Source organism: Schistocerca piceifrons, chromosome 1 (genome assembly GCF_021461385.2).
Source record: "Schistocerca piceifrons isolate TAMUIC-IGC-003096 chromosome 1, iqSchPice1.1, whole genome shotgun sequence".
Taxonomy (NCBI): Eukaryota; Metazoa; Arthropoda; class Insecta; order Orthoptera; family Acrididae; genus Schistocerca; species Schistocerca piceifrons.
The window spans coordinates 1,117,385,580-1,117,402,399 of NC_060138.1; the positions used below are offsets into that span (position 1 = coordinate 1,117,385,580).

Consider the following 16,820-nt stretch of genomic DNA (forward strand, 5'->3'; position numbering starts at 1 on the left):
CAACAACAAAGACTCTCAGGAATTGAAAGACACATAGCTTCTGAAACTACTTTAATTTCTCGATGAGAGTCAGATTTTGTATCAGTACAGCATTTTTAAGTGTTAAATGGAGTGGCAAGATACACAGGGAGCGTAAAATTCTTACGCAAATGTTAAAAATTTATGAATTAAAGTTTAACAGTGCAAGTGATACCGAAATATACCACTTTCAAACAGGCCTCTATGTGGCTGTATTTGTTTGCCAAGAGAGTTCTGGGCATATTCGTACACATTTAGAAGTGTATGTCAAACGTTTCACACCTGGAATTTGTCCAGATTTGGCCTACGATGCCGGCGTCAGTCTGTCGCTGTCTTCTGGAACACGATTATAAATAGGTGTTACGGTATTTTTGGAGACGGGAAAATGACATGGATTCCGCAAATAGCAGTACTGCAAACCTCAGCTCGCTCTGTTCATCCACGAGATCCAAGGAGTTGTAAGAAACGGCGCACAGGTTGATGCCGTACTGGTTTTCTTTGGAAAGATGTTCAGTGCAATTCCGCCAGGACGCCTAGAAAACTACATACGAGGTTACCGACTACGAAGACAGTTTTTTGGTCGTCAGCAAGATTTTCGTGCAACATGTCGTTTTAACGGAAAACATCTGTCAGATTTCAAGTAACTTATGGTGTCGCCAAGTGAGAGTTAGAGATCGGTTATCTTCAACTATATATACACTGTCATCTTCTCATTTCTGTAAATAATTCGTGTCAATATTTTGCAGCCATGATTTGTTGAAATGGCTGTTTAGTAGCACCCACACTTATCAGCTTTCTTTGGTATTGGACTTGGTATTGGAATATTATGCTCGTATTCTTCATTATTCTTGAAGTCTGAGAATATTTCGCCTGTCTCATAACTCAGAATGGTATGGTAATGTAATTCATACGCGAAAGAGGTTATTAAAATCCTCGTTCGACAGTTTATTAGTTATTTGCCATCGGTCTGAATTCGTTACAAGGTGGGGTTGACAGAACGGATATAGAAAATTCAAAGACAACCTACCCCAATCGTGGCGAGTTTGTTTAGTAATTTTGGGAGTGTGCTGGAATTGGTCGTCAACTACAGGAACAGACGCTTCAAGACGGAATGGAGATTACCGTTTAATGTACCATCGACGACTTGGTCATTAGAGACTGAGCATTTGCTCGGCTCGGAGAAAGTTAGGGAGGAAAATGGGCCGCTCAAAGGAATCTTGACTGTTGTTCAAAGGAATCATCACAGCATATGCCTCCAGAGATTTAGTGAAATCATGGGCAAGCAGCATGAGGATGACTAGGCATACTGAATTCGAGTGTGCTGTCTGACCACTGCTCGGTATACGCTGCAAGAGAGGCGTTGTGCAACATGCAGGGATTTGGTGCAAAAATTTCGGGACCGTTCATTACACGAAGAGACGGGCAACGTATTACTTACTCCCTCAGACAACAGACGAAACGAACATGACCTTTAGAAATGTAAATGTTCGGCGCTTGTTTTGTCCGAGCCCTCGCTTCGAGACATTGTTTTTAGCTGTGCAGCTGACGCAAGTACTGTGTCACCGCTAAGGACCTTTCCAAGTAGCACATTAGGTCTTTCCCCGTTAAGGTCAACAGCGTGGGGAGATACGCTGCGACAAAATGACCACACATTCGTAGATCCCTTCGCTCCAACTCGCGACAGTGAATGACCGGCAAATAAAGGCACAGCAAGTTGTGTACATCTGTTCATCGACCATTGTTTCTTTCTCAATATCAGTGATTTCATCTCTTTGTGGAGGAACTGTGTCCTCAAATTTACAGCAATGCTCTCAACTAGGATACTGGAAACCTTTGTGTATTTGTCTTCTAATGGGATTCCGGGCAATATGTTGGATTTTCCCGTTGAAACTATCAGTTACCTCACTGGGAAGTCTTTCCCCATCAAGATGCGCTGTTGAACTCTCAATAGTCACAATACCTCTCTTGGGAATTCACGCCTGCATATCCTAGTAGAAGGGAAAGAAAATAATTTCTCCGTACATAGGAGGATAAGTCATTTATTATCTGCAATTTAGTTATATTTTTGTTTATTTAGATAGTACTGTCGTTTTACGTTGTTGACGCATAGTTTGTTTATTTGTTGTTATATCTTTGCAATTTTCAGCTGCCGTGCTGTTAATCATGGCTGCTCCGCTGTCTATTTGCACCAAAGAAGAGCAACGTTCAGTGATCTTTTTTTGTGGCCGGAAGGCGTATCAGGGGCGGAAATTCAGCGAAGACTTTCGGCACAGTACGGGAACAGTGTTTTGCCACAACACAGTGTCTACGAATGAATTGGAAAATTCCGAAATGGACGCACAAGTGTTACGCACGATGAAGGAGCCGGACGACCATTTACCGCCACAAATGAAGAAACCATTGAGCGTTCACGTGAAATGATTCTCTTAGTCAGACGATTAACTATTGACGAAGTGGCACATCGTCTGCAAATTAGTCACGGTTCTGCCTACGAAATCATCCACAGCAGACTTGTGTTTCATAAAGTTTGTGCAAGATGGGTCCCAAAACAACTCACACAGTTGCATAAACAAACGCGCTTGGACATGTGCAAAAAACATTTGAATCGCTACGGTAACGAAGGGTACAACTTCTTGACTGGATGATTACTGATGACGAAACACGGAGCCATCATTACGAGCCGGAGAGTAAACGGCAGAGTATGGAATGGAAACATTCAAATTCGTCGTGCAACAAAAAGTTCAAGACCCAACCGTCCGCAGGAAAACTGATGCTTACGGTTTTTTCGGACGCCCAAGGTCCAGTACAGTAACATTATGGGGAAAGGGGCACAACAATAAACAGTGTACGTTACAGTGAGATTCTTACTACCAGGCTTAAAGCCTGCGATTCGAAGCAAACGCCGAGGCTTGCTGTCAAAAGGCGTTGTGTTGTGCGACAATGGCCGTCCGCATAGTGCTGCCCACACTTCTGAAGCGCTCCAGAAACTCAAATTTTGAGTACTGGATCATCTCTATTTTTACATGGAGAAATCTGAACAATTAGCGTTGAATAAAGCAAATAAGAAACCATGTTGTTGGTATCGTTATGTGGACGACACATTCGTGGTTTGGACACACGGTAAAAGAGCCTTAGACGAATTTTTTGATTATCTTAATAGCATAAACCCTAAAATTCAGTTTACCATTGAAGTGGAAAAAGACCAGGCTATTTCGTTTCTCGATGTGTTAGTCATGAGACAGGCCGGTGGCAGTCTAAAACATAAAGTGTTTCGGAAGAGCTCACATACTGATAGATACTTACATAAGAAATCTAGTCATCATCCACAACAAAAAAGAGGTGTAATCAAAAGTTTAGTGGACGGGGCAAACCGGATTTGTACGCCGGAACATCTGGATACGGAACTGAACCACCTGAAACAGGCCTTCGAAAAGAATGGGTACTCAAGCAAAGAAATTAATAGAGTTTTAAAACCTAATTACAGCAGGCCAAAGGACAAGGATGGTACACAACAATGGAAGAACACGGTGTCTTTACCTTTCATTAGTAAGGTTACAGATCGAATAGGCAAAATTTTGCTGAAACATAACCGGTATTCAAACCTACCAGAAAAATAGGACATGTATTTCGTTCTGTTGAAGATAGAATGTCACCATTATCATCTAGCGGTGTGTATAAAATTCCGTGTACCTGTGGCAAGGTCTATATTGGTACTACGAAAAGAAGTGTGAATACGAGGGTAAAGGAGCATAAAAGTCTTTGCCGACTGGGTAAAATAGATAAATCGGCCGTTGCGGAACATGCACTTCAGTCCGGTGGCCATGTAGTTAAGTTTTCTGAAACTACAGTGCTACCACGAACTATTATCCACGACTGTATAGGGAGGAATAGAAGTATTCCATGGACCACGGCCATATAACCCGGAAGAATTATCAACAACTAGTCCCGATCTTGCCACTTCTATCACTTGCTTGGTCGACTGAGACAGGCATTAAGAGGCCGTCGGTTTGCCTCGGACGAAGCAGTGAAAGAAGCGGTGCATTCCTGCTCGCAGCTCAACCGAGAACCTTCTTTTATGAGGGCGTCAGGAAGCTTGTATAACAATGGAGCAAGTGCGTTGAAATGCAAGGAGACTAGGGCGAAAAATGAAGTTCTTGTAAGTTTCCTATTTAATTACAATAAAATTTTATAACTACTTTGCGGCTGATAATTGACTTTCCCTCGTATATAAATCTCTTAAGCCGATTTAAGAAAATCGGGGTCACCTTGCTCGTTACCTTACAAACAATGTACAGTTAGTTGACAAGATCCTAAGATATAGTAGGCAAATCTGCGTTTCTCTTTTTTTAGGCGTGACCAAAATGTTACCCGTTGACTGATGAGACTCTCTTCATGCGCGTCTTACAGTGTGTCATCTGACAATGAAGATCGTACAACGAAACGTATTTTGATTAATGGAAACATCAACAAGACTTCCTGATTACAAAATTACATTTTCTACACGAAACACTCATTTTTTGCCCTTTGCCTCAATTGCTCACTACTAAAACAAAATATCTTTACCATTATGCCGACACAAGTACTGAGAAATTTAAGGGAACAAACCTCTATTAAAATGTCCTATTTCAGTTTTTTTTTTATTTTGAAAATACAGAAAAACAATCTGCGGACTGAAATTGGGCTTTTTTTGTATAATTAATGGCGCCGCACACTCCCTAATAATGAACATCTCTACTATTCAGGAAGACTGAGTCTAGATTTTAATATTTCGTCGTTTTCTTAAGCGGTTCAAGGCAAATGCCGGGATGGTTCCCTGGAAAAGACACGTCCGGATTCCTCCCGTCCTTCCCTGATCAGACTTGTATTCCTAACCTAATGGTCCTGACGCCAGCGGTTCTTTAAACTCTAGCCTCCATTCCTTTTCCTTAATAGTCACATTTCCCCTACCGAGCGAGGTGGTTAGCACATGGGATTCGTATTCGGGAGGACGACGGTTCAAACCGGCGTCCGGCCATCCTGATTTAGGTTTTCCGTGATTTCGCTAAATCACTTCAGGCAAATGCCGGGTCGATTCGTTTGAAAGGGCCTGGCTGACTTCCTTCCCTAATCCGATGGGACCGACGACCCCGCTGTTTGATTCTCTTCTCCAAATCAACCAACCAAACAACTATTTTCCCTTCTGGTAAAATATGGAGACTAGGTCAAGATTAATATCCCCTAATCATTTAATTATCTTCTGTTAATGTGTCACAAAGATTCCACCGTGTCAGAAGAAGGCCGCACTTTCTAGAAAACTAAACACCGCATTTCGTTAACTGATAACTGATCCATTACGTCGTAAGGAAGACGACTCGTAGTCATTCATTTCACCGTAACTCACACCTAGAATCATTCTGTTACTAGAAGAGACAGTCACATATGATTTTGTCTATCATAAATGCTTTTGAAAGCATGCGACTATAAAAACAATGAATTTGTTTATAAATAACTTTTCTGCTACCAGCAACGATTTTCTTTTATTCATATTTTACAAGACGCGTTTCGGGAAATGCTTCCCATTTTCAAGTGTGTTTTCAATTTATACTATGCCATTTTTACATAATGTTCTCCATTTGTGGGTTTCTGCTTTGTTTCGTTAACTTTACTGCAATATATAAAAAACGTCCAATTTTTAGTCACTTATCGGTTTTTATGTGTAATTAGTGGCGAAAAATGGAAGAACTTGCACTTACAGTTTTCTTATGGTTCATTTGTGCAGAGTCTCACACATGTTAAACATCACACACAACTTTCAGGCGCACAGTTTCCGTCAAGAATAACTTACATAAGCAAACAGTCACAAAGATGTTTTCAGGAGTTGATAGAGATCATGGTACAGGTCTTCCACTGAGTATTTTGTGCTTTTGTACAGAAGGTATTTACCCTAACAATATGGATTATAATTTGCTGATATCTATTTCGCAATGGTTATTTTTCTATTTTTATTTAAGTATATTGTCGAAAAATACTCTTTGAAACACTTGTACTATTATCTCTATCAGCTTCTAAAAACAGCTTTGTAACTATTTGTTTGTGTAAGTTATTCTCGAAGTATATTGTACACTGAAAGTTGTGTGTGATGTTTAACATGTGTGAGGCTCTGCACAAATGGGTCATAAGAAGACTGTTAGTACAAGTTATTCCAAATTTCGTCACTAACTACATACAAAAATCGAAAACTAACTAAAAATGCGCATTTTATATATTGCAGTAAAGTCAATAAAACAAAGAAGAAACTCACACATCGAAAACATTACATAAAAATGGCGTAGTACAAAGAGAAAACACACCTGAAAATTGAAATCATTTCCCGAAGCGCGCAGTGTAAAATATGAATAAAAGAAAACCGTTAGTGACAGCAAAAAAAGTAATTTATAAACAAACAACAATTACACCGATTGAGAATTTGGTGGCCGTAGCAAATTGGAGTCTCTCATTTAAACCGTAGGTCATTCCCAGAAGCCCATAAAATATTTAATTACCTTCCCTTCTTGCTACCACGCCGTGTCAGCTGATGCAATAATCAGCACGAAAATTATTTTAGGCAAGAATATCATGTTAAGTGTAGTTATGAGGTTGTTTGAGGAATCCTACATTAACTTCGATTAATTTAGTTGGCTTCCGTAATACGATTCCCTGGTAAGTGTCGTTTATTGACAACGGAAATAAATCGCTTCTGTAGGCAACTGTGATGCTTCCTGTTTATTATAAATGCCTCAATATTTAGAAGTTTAGCTGCAAACACTGTTGAAACTTGTTGATTCCAGAGAATTGTGACAAGCTGAGACGCAGGCGGCAACTAAATACAGACCTGAAATTGTACTTTGTACGGCGTGGTGTAGAACTTGAGGTAGCGGCGTAGTTGTAGGCGCAACATTTAGATGGTAAACTTCTTCTGAGATCCTGAACACAGGGTGTTTATAAATGAATATCGGGGTTTTAACGCTTTACAATATTTATTACATTAAACGTACAGTTATAAATGACATGTCAAATGAAAGAGCAACTCAAACAGTTTTACCAAGAACCTTATAAATGTTCGATATGAGCACAATTTGTCACACGGCACACATTAAGTCTATAGCCGAATTTTTCCCAAACGTTGATAAGTGAGTCTACAGTGATTGTAGCAACAGCTGCTTCAATCCGGCTTCTTAATTCAGGGAGGTCTGCTAGTAGCGGAGGCATGAAGCCCCAAAAGAAAAAATCGCATGGCGTTTGGTCAGATGAACGTGGAGGCCATGCAAAGCAAGCCCTGTCATTGGGGCCGGCCGGAGTTCAGATGGTTCAAATGGCTCTGAGCACTATGGGACTTAACATCTACGGTCATCAGTCCCCTAGAACTTAGAACTACTTAAACCTAACTAACCTAAGGACAGCACACAACACCCAGTCATCACGAGGCAGAGAAAATCCCTGACCCCGCCGGGAATCGAACCCGGGAACCCGGGCGTGGGAAGCGAGAACGTTACCGCACGACCACGAGCTGCCGGCCGGAGTGGCCGAGCGGTTCTAGGCGCTACAGTCTGGAACCGCGAGACTGCTACGGTCGCAGGTTCGAATCCTGCCTCGGGCATGGATGTGTGTGATTTCCTTAGGTTAGTTAGGTTTAAGTAGTCCTAAGTTCTAGGGGACTGATGACCTCAGAAGTTAAGTCCCATAGAGCTCAGAGTCATTTTGAACCCTGTACAGTGAAGTTCCAGCAATCGCGTACTTCGCTATGCCTGTGAGCATTTATAAGGTTCTTCGTAAAAATGTTTGAGTTGCTCTTTCATTTGACATATCATTTACAACTGTAAGATTAACGTAATAAATATTATAAAGCATTAAAATCCCGATATTCATTTATAAACACCCTGTATAAACTTAAGTGTATAGATTCCTATCAAACGTGAGGAAAGGAGGTAGACACACGAATCTGTAATTTACTTTAGCGCCTTAAGTACTTATCGTACGTCCCAAAATGGATATCCAAAGCTAAATCTAGTAGTATCACAGCAGCTAATATAATATTTGCAGATATACACTCACAAGAAATATTTCAGCTTTACAGGCTGTTATTTACCGTGTCCGACTTGATGTATTGTTATAGATGCTTCGTTAAAGAAAACGTTTTCAATGACTGTACGGTGCATTTCATTTGCATGTTTATAATCTTTATTTTGCTTCACTGGTCGGAGTAGTCATGGATTTTATTGTTAGTAAAATTCCCTAAATAGAGTCAAGACAGGCGTTGGGTGCTCTCGAGTGTACTCCGCTGGACCCAGATATCCTTCGCAACATACATTCTTAGTAACGTCATTCCGACATAGCGTGCTGTTTAGTACAAAGAAGGTAAACTAAACTCTCTAGTGTGAAGATGGTGAACATTATTGTGGCACTCTACCCCTTCCCCATGTGAGTCTTTCCAGGGGTGCATTCGGACCCGACTTCATTTTTGTGGATAACAATGCGCGACCGCATTGAACAGATGGGGGAGCTGTTGGAAGGAACGAACTGGCCTGCTTGCTCCACCGTCTTAAATCCCACCGATTCCGTGTGAGATGTATTGTGGAGACGTACTACGGCACGTCCACATTCACCAATGACCATCGAGGAGTAGTCAGCCGCGATGATGGTGGAATGCAACGCCCTACAACAAGAGCTCCTTACGGACCTTGATGTCAGCACGGACGCACGAACGTTGCAGAGCATGCATTGCCGTGCTAAGAACAATGTCCCGCCTTTTGTTACGTCCATGGGACCATCAAGAAACGCTATAACTCTAGTGTAACAATGTAATTATTGTTTTTGGATAAAAGTGTGGTTTCCGTTCGTCTAATTGCTCATTTCAGTTAGTTAATCTTCTGTACTACGCTGTAGTAGTTCTTCCTGCGCGTGGTATAAGTTCCATCGGCCTGTGTTACTTGGCGCGGACAGATCACGCTGAAGTTACTTTGTTCTTAAGGGGCCTGCACATGTCCAATATTTATTGTAGTACTAGTTAGTGAAACGCAACCCACACACCATCAATGTTGTCAGATGGCAACCGGATTTTACAAGGTTAAGACGTGGAATACCCTAAAAAAAGCGTGTGCCGCAATTATATTAGCTGTAACAGCGCCAAACAACGAAAAAGATGAAATCGGTCGGAAAATGGCAGAAAATGAGGAGTGACTTGTCGCACATTAATTTACTAACTAAGATCAGAATCATGTTCCCGAAAGATTTCATAAACTATTTTCTGATCGGTGGCGCATCTTTATTACGAATTATTTATGTCGATACGTAATTAAATAGAGAAGAAAGTGCGTGAATGAGGAATAAAATCGATGTAGACAAAAGATTAGGACTAATTTCGAGATTTCAGGCGACGGGCAGGTCATTCGAATGCTTCAAGTTTTAGTTCTGTAATATCAGCAAACAGAATTAGTGGAGCTATATCGGAACCTGTGAACCAATTTTATCTGCCTGGTAGGGATCTATTCAGACAAGCAACGTATAACATCTTTTTTTAAGAGCCGACTGCTGTGGCCGAGCGGTTCAAGGCGCATCAGTCCGGAGGTGCGCTTCTGCTACGGTCACAGGCTTGAATCCTGCCTCGGGAATAGATGTGTGTGATGTCCTTAGGTTAGTTAGGTTTAAGTAGTTCTAAGTCTAGGGGACTGATGACCTCAGATGTTAAGTCCCATAGTGCTTGGAGCCTCTTTCTTAAGTTATGTGATCATTTGGTGAAACTGTCACATATTTGGCAGACCTCTTATTAGTCATTGCAGTTATATGAGGTATGTTTGGAAGCGGAAGTATTTTTCCAATCTGCTATGTGATTCACCAAGCTACATTTTCAAATTAATAAAGGAAGCAGTGTGATAGAGAATCCTCCGTCTACCATTCTGATCTGGTATACACGATTATCACCCCCGCATAGACCTATTACGATTATTGTGTGTTAAGTGAGAACTTGGAAAATTGAATCTGAGTTTTGATATGGAGAAAGGCGAACTGAAAAAATAAACAGCGGACACTAGCGTCGTGTGGGCGGTTCATGAAACTGTCAATACTTCACCTCACACGTTCATTATCTATTGACAATACCACGTACAGCGCACTCCGGTGTTTCTAGTATTGACAGTATCTCAGTACGCGCACTCAGGCGGTCAATGTAGAGACGGTTTCACAATACACTGATGCGCCAAAGGAAGTGGTATAGGCACGCGTATTCAAATACAGAGCTATGCAAATAGGCAGAATACGGCGCTGCGGTCGGCAACGCCTACAGAAGACAACAAGTGTCTGGTGCAGTTGTTAGATCGATTACTGCTGCTACAAGGCCAGGTTATCAAGATTTAAGGGAGTTTGAACGTGGTGTTATAGTCGGCGCACGAGCATCTATGTACGACCATTCCACAAATGGTTCAAATGGCTCTGAGCACTATGAGACTTAACTACTGAGGTCATCAGTCGCCTAAAACTGATAACTACTTCAACCTAACTAACCTAAGGACATCACACACATCCAAGCCCGAAGCAGGATTCGAACCTGCGACCGTAGCGGTCGCGCGGTTTCAGACTGTAGCTCCTAGAACCGCTCGCCCACTCCGGCCGTCGCCATTTCACAAGTGTACCGTGAATATCAGGAATCCGGTAACACATCAAATCTCCGACACAGCTACGACAGGAAAAAGATCCTACGAGAACGGGACCAACGGCGACTGAAAAGAATCGTTCAACGTGACTGAAGTGCACCCCTTCTGCAAATTGCTGCAGATTTCAATTTCATCAACAAGTGTCAGCGTGCGAACTAGTCAACGAAACATCATCGACATAGGCTCTCGGAGCCGAAGGCCCACTAGTGCACCCTTGATGACTGCATGACACAAAGCTTTACTCCTCGTCTGGGCCCGTAAAGACCGATATTGGACCGTTGATGACTGGAAACATATTGCCTGGTCGGACGAGTCTCGTTTCAAATTGTATAGAGTGGATGGACGTGCAGGGCTATGGAGACAACCGCATGAATCCATGGACCCTGCATGTCAGCAGGGGACTGTTCATAAGTTGGTAGAGGCTCTGTAATGGTGTGGAGCGTGTGCACTTGGAGCGATATGGGACCCCCAATGCGTCGAGATATGACTCTGATGGGTGACACGTGCGCAAAAAAAAATTGTTCAAATGGCTCTGAGCACTTTGGGACTGAACATCTGTGGTCATCAGTCAGAACTGCTACGGAGTGGCTCCAGGAACACTTTTCTGAGTTTAAACACTTCAGCTGGCCATCAAACTGCCCAGACGTGAACATTAATGTGCATATCTGGGATGCCTTGGAAGTGCTGTCCAGAAGAGATCTCTACACCCCCATATTATTTATGGACAGCCCTGCAGGATTCATGGTGTAAATTTCCTCCAGCACTGCTTCAGACATTAGTCGAGACCATGCCACCGTCGTGTCACGGCTCTTCGGCGTGCTCGCTGGGGCCATGCACGGTATTAGACAGGTGTACCAGTTTCCTTGGCTCTTGACTGTGGTATTAAACGTGTGAGGACCCAGTTAGGTTTTGCACACTGGTGTACTAAAAAAAGCGTAAGGCAGGAAGAGGGATCTAGAACGTCAAGACAGGCGTGGAGGCCTTGCAGCCTCCAGACAATACGTGGGCCTCTTGTGCGCGTGCTGCTGATGCCTTGTGGCGGACACCGGAAGATTTCCGGCTCGCAGTCAGAATTCCCGCAAAGCCTTTCCGGCCGGAAGTATCGGAAGTGTATGGAGACGTCGGCCAGCTGCGCGCTGCGGACGGAAGAGGGGGATGTTCTTCTTATAACTGGCGAGACGGACGGCAGCTGGGTGACTTGAAGGGCAGCGCGGGAGCTGCCGCCGGCGTGGGAAGTTCCGCCGCGCGACCTTCACGCACAGTGAATGGAGCGGCGGGAAACCCGCAGTGACGTAACCGCGGCCTGCCCTGGCTCTGCGCTGCGCGCATCGGCCGCCCCGGGTCGCTGACAGCCGCGGGCGGCGAAGCAGCCGGGAGCAACGACGACTCAAAGGAAGGCGTCGGCGCTTGTTGGTGACGTCACGTGAGCTAGGCACGACGAACGCCAGGTCTGTTGCAGGCAGAAACGCCTGGACGTGCTTATCACTATAAATCTTTCTTTTTGGACAAACTGTTTTGGATTCTGCAGTTTTATTTAGATGAAAGATTTTCTTACTATCGTAAAGCTACAAATGAAGATCATAGTCCTGTATTACTGAATCATGTCGAAACAAACGTAGATCAATACGAGAAGATGCTTTACCCCACTGCAAGCTTCGGAAATTTTACATTCAAGAAACTATATTTACTTGATCCATTTTGTTATCGAAACTTACCCCAAACCCCTTACAATGAACTAGTTTCTTTTATTTATTTATTTATTTATTTTCGTTTGACATCGTCGCTGGAAATGTGAACTAATTTACATGTGTAAATGTCCAACTGTTGCCAGTCTTTAGATTACAGTCGTTTTCAACGAAAGGAATTCTAAACAGGAAACAAAATAGCTTCATACATCGAAAATACTGCTGAGCTTAAACTTTTTTAAACATGCACATTAGAAAAGATAAATATTCCCCTCTTGCAACTGAAAGGAGAAACTTTACAAGATAAAAAAATTTTATTTGATAAAACAAGTATATCTCTTTTGCCTCTTCTTCTGTCCCCCACTCCCTCCCCCAACGTGTACAATCGCAAGATATTTCATTAACATTCAGTGCTCCTCACCCCATAGTGAACCAAGATAGCTAAAGAAGAGCACCAATATGTTAACAGTTTCTTGTAAAAGCAACCCAGTACAAACGTAACTGCCTCAGATTTACAAATAAGGTAAAGAAGCACGAATTCTGTTGCTGCTGGACCATGAAGTTGTTTTTGTATGTCAGTCCTTAAAACAGGTGGGAAAAAATGGTTCAAATGGCTCTGAGCACTATGGGACTCAACTGCTGAGGTCATTAATCCCCTAGAACTTAGAACTAGTTAAACCTAACTAACCTAAGGACATCACAAACATCCATGCCCGAGGCAGGATTCGAACCTGCGACCGTAGCGGTCTTGCGGTTCCAGACTGCAGCACCTTTAACCGCACGGCCGCTTCGGCCGGCTAAAACAGGTGGAAATTTAAGTTCAGGAGTACACTATTTGTTAAGAAGTGTAATGAATTGTTAAATTAATTGATTGCAGAAATCTCTAAGAACAATGTGTGTTGGTCAACTACCGCCAATAGTTTCACATTTTCCTGTGTCAGAGAGGGAGACACCACCATTACGAGTATGCCTGCAACAGACCTGGCGTTCGCCGTGCCTAGCTGACGTGACGTCACGAACGAGCGTCGAGGCCTTCCTTTGAGTCGGTGTTGACGGGAGACGGCGGTGGTCTCTGCTGCCGGGACCCCGCATCAGCTGACCGCTGTCCGCTGGCGGATGTTTATAGCGGCGAGCGGTCGGCCGCGCAGTGGAAACCTCCCGCCTGCAAGGCGCGCGCCGGTAACCATTAACAACCCGTAAACACTCCCTTCTTGTTATTCCCAAAGCCGCACTGCACTGGCAGACAACGTCTCCCGTAAAATATCTCCGTAACACACTACCGGCGCCTTTTTCTCGTATTTACGAACTGCACCACGAACTCCTGTCACTGTCTCTAAAGACCTGCAAAGCTCCCCATTACACAATTTTCGAACGTGTTAGATTTCTCGGGAATGATTATGCCTTACGATCGCTATGTAATCCAGGACAGAAAGAAGGTCAGCATAGGTCGTAACCTCAACTGTATTTTTTTGTTACGTTGTAGGTCAACATTTCAACTGACAGTGCTGATATCACCAACAGAGGTTGCCCCTCAGTCTGCAAGATCCGGGCAGTTGCAGAGGGTGGGCTTACTGGTAGTTGGGAGCTCCAACGTCAGGCGCGTAATGGGGCCCCTTAGGGAAATGGCAGCAAGAGAGGGGAAGAAAACCAATGTGCACTCCGTGTGCATACCGGGGGGAGTCATTCCAGATGTGGAAAGGGTCCTTCCGGATGCCATGAAGGGTACAGGGTGCACCCATCTGCAGGTGGTCGCTCATGTCGGCACCAATGATGTGTGTCGCTATGGATCGGAGGAAATCCTCTCTAGCTTCCGGCGGCTATCTGATTTGGTGAAGACTGCCAGTCTCGCTAGCGGGATGAAAGCAGAGCTCACCATCTGCAGCATCGTCGACAGGACTGACTGCGGACCTTTGGTACAGAGCCGAGTGGAGGGTCTGAATCAGAGGCTGAGACGGTTCTGCGACCGTGTGGGCTGCAGATTCCTCGACTTGCGCCATAGGGTGGTGGGGTTTCGGGTTCCGCTGGATAGGTCAGGAGTCCACTACATGCAACAAGCGGCTACACGGGTAGCAGGGGTTGTGTGGCGTGGGCTGGGCGGTTTTTTAGGTTAGATGGCCTTGGGCAAGTACAGAAAGGGCAACAGCCTCAACGGGTGCGGGGCAAAGTCAGGACATGCGGGGACCAAGCGGCAATCGGTATTGTAATTGTCAACTGTCGAAGCTGCGTTGGTAAAGTACCGGAACTTCAAGCGCTGATAGAAAGCACCGAAGCTGAAATCGTTATAGGTACAGAAAGCTGGCTTAAGCCAGAGATAAATTCTGCCGAAATTTTTACAAAGGTACAGACGGTGTTTAGAAAGGATAGATTGCATGCAACCGGTGGTGGAGTGTTCGTCGCTGTTAGTAGTAGTTTATCCTGTAGTGAAGCAGAAGTGGATAGTTCCTGTGAATTATTATGGGTGGAGGTTACACTAAACAACCGAACTAGGTTAATAATTGGCTCCTTTTACCGACCTCCCGACTCAGCAGCATTAGTGGCAGAACAACTGAGAGAAAATTTGGAATACATTTCACATAAATTTTCTCAGCATGTTATAGTCTTAGGTGGAGATTTCAATTTACCAGATATAGACTGGGACAGAACAGGGAATCAGTGACCATAAGGCCGTTGCAGCATCCCTGAATATGGAAGTTAATAGGAATATAAAAAAAGGGAGGAAGGTTTATCTGTTTAGCAAGAGTAATAGAAGGCAGATTTCAGACTACCTAACAGATCAAAACGAAAATTTCTGTTCCGACACTGACAATGTTGAGTGTTTATGGAAAAAGTTCAAGGCAATCGTAAAATGCGTTTTAGACAGGTACGTGCCGAGTAAAACTGTGAGGGACGGGAAAAACCCACCGTGGTACAACATCAAAGTTAGGAAACTACTGCGAAAGCAAAGAGAGCTCCACTCCAAGTTTAAACGCAGCCAAAACCTCTCAGACAAACAGAAGCTAAACGATGTCAAAGTTAGCGTAAGGAGGGCTATGCGTGAAGCGTTCATTGAATTCGAAAGTAAAATTCTATGTACCGACTTGACAGAAAATCCTAGGAAGTTCTGGTCTTACGTTAAATCAGTAAGTGGCTCGAAACAGCATATGCAGACACTACGGGATGATGATGGCATTGAAACAGAGGATGACACGCGTAAAGCTGAAATACTAAACACCTTTTTCCAAAGCTGTTTCACAGAGGAAGACCGCACTGCAGTTCCTTCTCTAAATCCTCGCACAAACGAAAAAATGGCTGACATCGAAATAAGTGTCCAAGGAATAGAAAAGCAACTGGAATCACTCAATAGAGGAAAGTCCACTGGACCTGACGGGATACCAATTCGATTCTACACAGAGTACGCGAAAGAACTTTCCCCCCTTCTAACAGCCGTGTACCGCAAGTCTCTAGAGGAACGGAGGGTTCCAAATGATTGGAAAAGAGCAGATAGTCCCAGTCTTCAAGAAGGGTCGTCGAGCTGATGCGCAAAACTATAGACCTATATCTCTTACGTCGATCTCTTGTAGAATTTTAGAACATGTTTTTTGCTCGCTATCATGTCATTTCTGGAAACCCAGAATCTACTATGTAGGAATCAACATGGATTCCGGAAACAGCGATCGTGTGAGACCAAACTCGCCTTATTTGTTCATGAGACCCAGAAAATATTAGATACAGGCTCCCAGGTAGATGCTATTTTTCTTGACTTCCGGAAGGCGTTCGATACAGTTCCGCACTGTCGCCTGATAAACAAAGTAAGAGCCTACGGAATATCAGACCAGCTGTGTGGCTGGATTGAAGAGTTTTTAGCAAACAGAACACAGCATGTTGTTATCAATGGAGTGACGGTTACAGACGTTAAAGTAACCTCTGGCGTGCCACAGGGGAGTGTTATGGGACCATTGCTTTTCACAATATATATAAATGACTTAGTAGATAGTGTCGGAAGTTCCATGCGGCTTTTCGCGGATGATGCTGTAGTATACAGAGAAGTTGCAGCATTAGAAAATTGTAGCGAAATGCAGGAAGATCTGCAGCGGATAGGCACTTGGTGCAGGGAGTGGCAACTGACCCTTAACATAGACAAATGTAATGTATTGCGAATGCAAAGAAAGAAGGATCCTTTATTGTATGATTATATGATAGCGGAACAAACACTGGTAGCAGTTACTTCTGTAAAATATCTGGGAGTATGCGTGCGGAACGATTTGAAGTGGAATGATCATATAAAATTAATTGTTGGTAAGGCGGGTACCAGGTTGAGATTCATTGGGAGAGTGCTTAGAAAATGTAGTCCATCAACAAAGGAGGTGGCTTACAAAACACTCGTTCGACCTATACTTGAGTATTGCTCATCAGTGTGGGATCCGTACCAGGTCGGGTTGACGGAGGAGATAGAGAAGATCCAAAGAAGAGCGGC

The 16,820-nt window shown here is 43.6% G+C and overlaps 1 long non-coding RNA gene across 1 annotated transcript in view; it reads left to right on the forward strand.

The window, feature by feature from the left end:
- The window catches only part of LOC124782245, a 117,577-nt gene that overhangs the window by 56,055 nt on the left and 44,702 nt on the right, over positions 1-16,820 (forward strand). The window lies entirely within an intron of this gene.